This window comes from Haliotis rubra, unplaced genomic scaffold (genome assembly GCF_003918875.1).
Source record: "Haliotis rubra isolate DU_JTF1 unplaced genomic scaffold, ASM391887v1 Scf77, whole genome shotgun sequence".
NCBI classification, from domain to species: domain Eukaryota; kingdom Metazoa; phylum Mollusca; class Gastropoda; order Lepetellida; family Haliotidae; genus Haliotis; species Haliotis rubra.
Window position 1 is genome coordinate 731,630 of NW_025767490.1, and position 6,141 is coordinate 737,770.

The 6,141-nt window shown below is 39.8% G+C and overlaps 1 long non-coding RNA gene across 1 annotated transcript; it reads right to left on the bottom strand.

Annotated features, from left to right (window-relative positions):
* Positions 1-1,607: 1,607 nt before the first annotated feature.
* Positions 1,608-4,492, bottom strand: LOC124260582. Its single transcript, XR_006894128.1, has 4 exons — positions 4,372-4,492; positions 3,752-3,824; positions 2,954-3,019; positions 1,608-1,801 (listed from the first exon to the last, which is right to left on the bottom strand). It is a non-coding gene; the product is annotated as an uncharacterized LOC124260582 (long non-coding RNA).
* Positions 4,493-6,141: the final 1,649 nt, after the last annotated feature.

Sequence of the window (6,141 nt, forward strand, 5' to 3'; positions counted from 1 at the left end):
TGATGAGACCATAATAAGAATATCATGATGAATATTGTGACAAATCCTTAGTCAGAAACTGCCCACAATGGTGTGTGTGTGGGTGCGTGCGTGCGTGCGTGCGTGTGCGAGTGTGCGCGCGCGCGTGCGTGCGTCTGTGTGTCTGTGTGTTTGTCTCTCTCTCTCTCTCTGTGCGTGCGTGCGTGTGTGTGTGTGTGTGTCTGTTAGTGTGCACCAAGACTGGTACTGTAATTTCAGAATTATTAACGTAGACATCCAGGGCAAGTTACAAAAATATACTTGCTGTACTTGCTAGTAAGGTAACATATAGGTTATACCTTAGTCAGCATCCATATAATGCACACTACGTGCTGGTCGGAAGAGGCGACTGAATGGATTGGGTGACAGACATGGTTCTTCCTTGACTGCTGGCCATCGTACTCGTTGTGGATCGAGTATTTATAGGTCAACGCCATTAGTTCCAATACTGCTGCTTGAGGCGTTTTGGAACGATCAAAGATGACAAGACTATAGAAAGCTGCTGTAGATACCAGTATACTTATGTCCTTTCACGACACATGCCAACTTTAAAATGGTTATGGCAGCAGCAGCTTTGGGTGTTGTGTACATCAAGCCAGCACGTCGTGATTCAACTGATACGTCTGTCAGTGTCTCTGGCCACTCTAACTGAGTGAGTGAGTGAGTGAGTGAGTGTAGTTTTACGCCGTTTTAGCAATATTCCAGCAACATCACGGCGGGGTACACAAGAAATGGGCTTTACACATTGAACCGATGTGGAGTATCGAACCCGTGTCTTTGGTGTGACGAACGAACGCTTTAACCACTAGGCTACCCCACCGTTCCGTTCACTCTTAGCTTTTATTCTCTATTGTTAGAGAATTAAGGGTCACAACTTGAGACGTTGTCCGGCATTTGTCATTAAAGATTGCTGATTAGCGCCGGAACCAATGTGTTTATTGTGTGACGTCAGTGTGCCAGCTGTACCAGAATACAAAGACTTCATTTAATAATTTAACTTTGAACTAAATTATGTTTTTCTGTACATAATGATGAAATTGTGTCCTCGTTAACGTAAACGTTTGGTTTGCTTTGTTGCTTTAAAACGCCGCACTCAGCAATATTCCAGATATGAGGCGGCGGTGCGTAAATAATCGAGTCTGGTCAGTGATCAACACCATTTGCATCGTTCTAGGTAATTGGGGTGCGATGACAAGTGTCAACCAAGTCAGCGAGCCTGACCACCCGATCCCGTTAGTCGCCTCTTACGACAAGCATGGGCTACTGAAGATCAATTTTAACCCGGATCTTCACGGGTTAACATAAATGTAGATGTGTGACAACAAGAGACTACTCTCAGTTAGTTGCGGTTTGTGAGTGAAAGATTTTCCAGCAATATCACGGCGGGGGTCACCAGAAATGGACTTCACAAATTGTACCCATGTTGGGAATCGAACCCAGGTCTTCGGCATTTTAATCACTGGGATACTCCACCGCCCCTCGTTTTGCGAGACATGTTGCTCCACCGTGTTTACATAGAATACAACTGACGATGGCATGACAATTTGCTTCACACAATATTTACAAAATATAACAATACAATCTTTTAAAACAGATTTCGATTTTATTTCTTTCATTTCAACATCCAATCCGAGGGGAACCTCGCGTTGAAGACGTTTACACAGAGGTAAGACTTGTACATCTTCCAGTATCCTGTTCATCACGCAGATCTGTTCAGTCGGCAGTGTACTGTGTTATTTCCCTACCCCATTGTTCCCCATGAAGTCGTTCCCGTTGTTCTCCACTGTGACTAAAAATGAAATAGTATGATTAAGTGAGTAAGGAGTTTTGTTTGGCGTCCCCCTCTGGAGAGTATTTCAGTTGTACTGAGGACTGCATTCATTATCAGGGGATCTTAACGCGTGGACGACAGCAGGGCATTCTAGTCCGAGGATTATGTAAGAAAAGCTCAACTACAAAATCAGATATGAAACTGTAACTACTGTTCGATACTTAATATAAATCTCAAAATGTGTAGTCGAGATAGTTATCATCGGTTTGATATCTGTATTCTGTGTTCTTAAGTGCAAGTGTGTGATGAAATGTTGGATGAGGCACATGAAGAGGGGAGTAAGACTAGATTTGGCAACCAGCTGTCCTCTACTATGCTTTTAATGTTGTAAATTCCTTCCGAATAAAAATATGCATTGATTTGTAAAGACAATACATCGTACATACCCACAAGCAGCTGTCTATTATCCATATTAACTTTTGATTTTTTTACAAATGTAAATTATATTGTAATTTATACAAATATAACCAGGTACTATTTTCTTCGAGTGCAGACAAAGGATTTTTATTTTCCATATAATATCGCAAGCCTAATTGAAAATCAAACAAATGATAATTAAACGAAATTTATAGTTCTATTTTCCATATGATATCGTAAGCCTTATTGAAAATCAAACAAATGATAATTAAACGAAATATATAGTTCTATTTTTCATATGATATCGTAAGCCTTATTGAAAATCAAACAAATTATAATTAAACGAAATATATAGTTCTATTTTCCATATGATATCGTAAGCCTTATTGAAAATCAAACAAATTATAATTAAACGAAATATATAGTTCTATTTTCCATATGATATCGTAAGCCTTATTGAAAATCAAACAAATTATAATTAAACGAAATATATAGTTCTATTTTCTATATGATATCGTAAGCCTTAATGAAAATCAAACAAATTATAATTAAACGAAATATATAGTTCTATTTTCCATATAAAACCGCATGCCTAATTGAAAATCAAACAAATGATGTAATTAAACGAAATATAAAGCTCTATTTGCTCCACGGTTTAGATGCAACTATATATGTTATACATAATGCTCTATAGGGTTTATTCCATCTAAACGTTGACGGACCGGTTGCTGATGTGGAAACACTCACCACACGTGTCTTCCCAATCCTTGTGGACACACACCTGACCCTTCAAGCACGTCGGTGAACATTCAGCTGGAAACGGTGAGATTACCAGTAGTTTGCACGTATTTTATATCCGATTAATAATTTTCAAATGAAACATATCAGCTGAAAATGTTCAGTATAACAAAAAGAAATCAATTACGAGTGAGACAAAATATATCTTTATGTCTGGAAAATAAGCATCGATGATGTTGTGAAAATTACTTTTTTCATTTCGGGGATTACGAAATATAGTTATGAAAAATAACATGTCCAATTCCCATACAACAATGACATACTAGATTAGAGAGTGAGTGAGTGGGTGGGTGGGTGAGTGAGTGAGTGAGTGAGTGAGTGAGTGAGTGAGTGAGTGAGTGAGTGAGTGAGTGAGTGAGTGAGTGAGTGAGTGAGTGAGTGAGTGAGTGAGTGAGTGAGTGAGTGAGTGAGTGAGTGAGTGAGTGAGTGAGTGAGTGAGTGAGTGAGTGAGTGAGTGAGTGAGTGAGTGCATAATATGTCCACTTCTCACATAAGAATGACATACTAGAACTAGACTAGAATTAACTCCACATTGATGTAATGAATCAGTGATGATAGACTTTGCTTTGGTGGTTAATTCACGGTCCTCTACATTTTGGGGGTTCCGTCATCACTCTGACACAACATGATGTAACTCAACTACTGTTGCGGTGTTGTTTCACTCACTCATCAAAGAGAACTTGCAGCTTATTCATCACAAAACACGTATCACATAAACAGGTCAAATAATAACAAGAATATACGTACGGACTGCCTGCAAGATCCCACCCATCGCCACGCACATCATCAGTGAGATCAGCAATAGTGTCGACATGGTGGTCTGAGGGAAGATCATATAAAATGTTAGCTATCAAATAATACGTTAATAGCATGTTAGGATCTGATCTAAGGGGCAGCGAGTTTGTATCGATGTCGCTGGGTTGAAACTTATCAAAATGCTCTGTCGGATTTCGATTAAATATTGTTAGTTTCACCAAAGAGCTTTGCTTGTTTTATTTGTTGTTTAACGCCGCACACAGCAATATTCCAGCTATATGGCGGCGGTCTGTAAATAATCGAGTCTGGACCAGACAATTCAGTGAATGTCATCATGAGCATCAATTTACGCAATTGGGATACGATAACATGTTTCAACCCAGTCAGCGAGCCTGGCCACCCGATCCCGTTAGTCGCCTCTTCCAACAAGCATGGGTTACTGAAGACCAGTTCTACCCCGAATCTTCACGGGAATTACCAAAGGGCAACAGTTTGTAAACGGGGTATGTAAAGCAAACGGTACTGGACTGCTCTGTCCCCTATTATTTACAAACCGTGGACGTATAGCTGCAGTATGGACTTGAATAAACCAAGATTTTGACTCATCTTACCTGTGAATGAAGCCGCACTATATCCCCCTGTATGTACTGTTGCGGTTGTTACTTCTCCAGCCCGGCGCGCGTGTGACACTACTGTTCTCCGATCAAGCATGTATGACAGCTGTTAGAAGTCTGTTTCATTTTCAAATAATCAGTTGTGTACAGTGTGGATTCATTTGAATGGCAATAACGTGCGCATGCTGATGCATAGCCTGTATATACAATGGATTGTTTACTGTTGCCGTGTATTTGTTTTCACGTATAGAGTTCTTACTGTTCGATTTTATCACAGGTAAGCGTGCTTTCGACTTTCTTATAAAGATATGCGACATGCACCCAAGGATTCCTTGCAACCTGACACAGTGTTATATGGCAGTAGTGCTTTTTGTAATTTGAATCGTGGTGATTTCGGATGCAATAAATTAATGGAACACTGATAAAATGACGGGTGTTGATGAGGTAAGGTGAGGTGAGGTGAGGTGAGGTGAGGTGAGGTGAATTTGGGTTAAACATCGTGTTTGAGAATATTGCGCTCATATGACGACGTGCATGCGTGTGTATGTGTATGTGTATGTGTATGTGCGGCTGCTTGTGCTAGCCCAGACTGAAGCTGGTTTTATAGTGCTAGCCCACTGAGATACCATGCCGCAGTGAAGCTTGAATACCCCACTCAGACACATTATACTGACTCCGAGCCGACCAGTCCTTGTTGTACCCATTAATGCCGAGCGCCAGGCAGGGACCAACAAGTACTATATTTTAACGTCTTTTGGTATGACACGGCCGGGGATCGAACCCACGACCTTCCGCTCTCCGGGCGGACGCTCTAACCACTACACCACGGAGGCGGTAAGTGTTGATGAGAACATAGTTAAACAACGTGCATGGTTAGTGAGTGAATATCTGAACTCTATCGTGTAAATATTTATCGCGTATAAGAAGTGACATGTGTATGTGTGTATATGTTCGTGATACATAATGATCAATGATGCACAGATATAACATCACTATCATATTAATATACACAAATATTTTCCAAAACATTTGTGTCTCCTGACATTCCCAGTACACGTGACAACCACTCAACATATACTGTTATCGACTTTTTTCATTTTAGGCAATTCTCTTTTTGTTTAAATACATGTAATACCTGTAGAAATCTATATTGAAAATCTGTAAGTTTTGTCTCGCAATCCTTTTCTATTTTGTGTATATATATCTTTCCAGTCAAATTCGGTTTCAGGACATTAAAAGGCGCCATTTATTACAAATGTTTGGATGTGTATCATTGGAAATAGGTTTTTCACAAAAACACTGCAGCCTTTTGATGTTTTTACTAAATCCCTGATTGGTATTGAATAACAGTGGTTTAACCCGCCACAAGGATTTTCAATCTTAATGAAAGTTTCAGAGTGAGTGAGTGAGTATGTTTTTGTCGCCGCTTTTAGCAATATTTCAGCAATATCACGGCGGGGACACCAGAAATGGGCTTCACATATTGTACCCATGTGGGTAATAGAACCTGGGTTTTCGGCGTGAAGAGCCAACGCTTTAACCACTAGGCTACCCCACCGCCCGTAAGTTTCAGAATTTGCTCCAAAAATATATCTTTGAAAGGTATATTGCATGGGTTATTCTTATCACATCTTTTGAAATACCGTCTTAAAGTAGATAATTTCGAAGCCTCTACAAATCGTTTTGTATCAATCATTCGCAATCGTCCCTCTTCATCGTTTTTTTTTTTTATTACACTAATCTTCAGCATTTAGCAATCTTGTAATT